Genomic DNA, 2,989 nt, shown 5'->3' with positions numbered 1-2,989 from the left:
ATGTTACCGCTGTGCAAAGAGTGGTCATCCAATACAGGAATGCTGGTACAAAGACAAAGACTGCAGAAACTGGAAGAAAAAGGCACATTGAACGTGCATGTCAAAACAAAAAGCTGACAGTAAATGACAAAGAAAATCCAACTAAATATGTGGAACCAAAGAAAGGTTATGTCAGGAAATCCAAAAAGAAACACGTACATCAAGTGGAATATACTATAAACAATAGGATGAATCTGACAAAAACGAATTCTCAAATGTAATGTCTGTGTCTTCAAATTCTGATGGCTACTGGGTGACACCACTGCTGGATGGGGAGGCCGTCCCTATGCAAGTGGACACAGGAGCAGCTGTATCGCTTGTGGCAGAGTCAGCTTACCTAGAGAAGTGGCCATACTGCCGTCCCAGGGAAGCAAAGCTGACTCTGAAATCATACACAGGAGAGCTGGTACCTCTTTCAGGGGTTGTGGATGTGACTGTGGAGCTGAACAAACAGAAGGTAAAATTACTATTGTATATTGTGAACGGTAGTAGTCACACAGCACTAATGGGCCGAGCATGGCTAGAGAAAATAAAGTTAAATTGGCAGGACGTGCACTTAGTAGCGAAAGAGTCTACCAGTTTGCAAAACATCCTGAGGAAGCATGCAGAGGTGTTCGGAGACGAACTGGGGAACATGAAAGACATCACTGTAAAGCTAGCCATTAAACCTGACAGTAAACCTAAGTGCCTAAAAGCTCGCCCTGTTCCTTATGCGATTAAGCCTAAGGTAGAAACAGAACTAGACCGCCTGGAGGAAACTGGAGTACTTAAGAAAGTGAGTGTTAATGAGTAACCGTGAAACAGTACCCCTTGCCATTAATTGGAGATCTTTTTGCTGAATAAGCAGACGGACAGAAATTCAGCAAAATAGACTTATGTCATGCTTACCTTCAAATGCAGGTAGATCCTGTTTCCCAAGAGCTGTTGACCATCATGACACACAGGGGCCTATATAGGTATCAGCAGCTATACCTTTTGGAGTAACTTCGGCTCCAGCATTGTTCCAGCGTGCCATGGACCAGATCCTGAGTGGCTTAAATGGAGTACAGTGTTATCTCGATGACCTGTTAATCACGGGAAAAGATGATGAGGATCATCTCAGGAACCTGAATACAACACTGCAGCGACTAAAGGAGTATGGCCTTCGGGTAAAGAAAGACAAATGTGAATTCTTCCAACCCACCATTGAATATCTCGGACAGGTAATTGACAGCGCTGGTCTCCATAAAGCATCATCAAAGGTAAAAGCTATTGTGGATGCACCATCTCCAAATGCAGTCAAGCTGACATCTTTTACTTTAAGGAAGTGCAGAGTGCGCCTGTCACTGCAGCTCAAGTAAAACGTTGCACAAGAACTGACCCAGTTTTGTCAGAAGTTTCTCTCATGGATCTCTCATGGCAAGAGAGGAGAGATGCCAGACAACTTCAAACCTGGTACGACACCCCGTACTGGTTCTCTGTATTATGGCACATGCGCAGTAAGTGCTGAATGTTACCTGTAAACCAGCGAACAGCCCAATCTGGGCCATTTGCATGTGCAATATAGGATATACTCTCAAAATATTACTTTAATCTTGTAATTGCTACGATTTAATTCTCAAAATATTTTGACTTTATTCTCAAAATACTTTGACTTTATTCTCAAAATATTTTGACTTTATTCTCAAAATATTTTGACTTTATTTTTCGCAATTTCATCGTTATTCTCAAAATATTTCAACTTTATTCTCATAATTTTGACTTTATTCTCAAATTATTTCGACTTTATTCTCATATTGCTATAACTTCACTCTCATAATTTTGACTTTTTTTCTCAAAATATTAAGACTTTAAGAATCTGGTAATCTTAGGTTTTTGTTTTAACGTGGCACTTAAACACAGTCGTATATTCATCAAACCTCAAACACACTGCAGCGTCGCGATTACTTGTTTAGCGCACTGGCACCCTGTGATGAAACAATCACATATGTTTACCAGCCACTGCTTTCTCAGATCGGCTTACATAGGAAAACTTCAAGTTCCGTCGAGTTTGGAAAATTCTGCACACAGTAATCATCAGAATATCACTTCTCCTGTCTCTGAAAATATCTAGATTTTTAAATCATCCTGTGCACTCTCATTTTAATTGGCATTTAAGTCAAGTAGATGATTATAGCACATTGAAAATATACATAACTGGAAATAACTGAGCAGTATTATTTCAAAATGGAAGTGTGTCAGGAGGCTCAGTGCAAATAGTCCATTACCCCCCCCACCAAACTCACCACACACGCTTTAGGACATGGGTGTCAAATTCAGCTCCTGGATGGCCGCAGCCCTGTAGAATGTTTTTCCAACCCTGCTCCAACACACATACCATGTTGTTTTCAAATAAGGCTGAAGAACTTGATTAGTTGGATGAGGTGTGTTTAATTAGGGTTTAATCTAAACAGGAACTGAGTTAGACATCTATCATGCACCTGGACGGTCTGTGTGTATGTTTTCCTCCCCATGTGCTCTCAGTGACCCAGTTTCTGGCTGCGTCCGAAACCAAAAGGGTCTGGCTGCAGCTGGCGCTTGCACTCTCAGACGTGCACTCTCAGGCTTGCAGTCTCAGACACTTGCACTTCCGCTAGCGACGCCACTTGCAGTCTTTATTATTTTTTATTTTGTTCTATTTATTGATTACTTTTTGTTTGAATCTCTCAACATTTTACAACAGTAGCCAGGTGGTGAAGACAAGACAAAAGAAACTAAATTACGAAGTCACTTGCAATCGCCACTTGCACTCTCAGATACCTGCGACGTCACTTGCAATCGACACAAATCGTGCGTGTTGCCAATGGAGACAAGACGCTGTGGTGGTGATTTAATGATTATTTATTTTATTTATTTATTTAGTCATTTATTAGAGGCTTTTATCCAAAGCGACTTACAAATGAGGACAACAGAAGCAATCAATTGTAGTATT

This window comes from Sinocyclocheilus anshuiensis, unplaced genomic scaffold, assembly GCF_001515605.1.
Source record: "Sinocyclocheilus anshuiensis isolate Anshui unplaced genomic scaffold, SAMN03320099.WGS_v1.1 scaffold1571, whole genome shotgun sequence".
NCBI lineage: Eukaryota > Metazoa > Chordata > Actinopteri > Cypriniformes > Cyprinidae > Sinocyclocheilus > Sinocyclocheilus anshuiensis.
Note: the sequence above shows the minus strand (reverse complement) of the source record.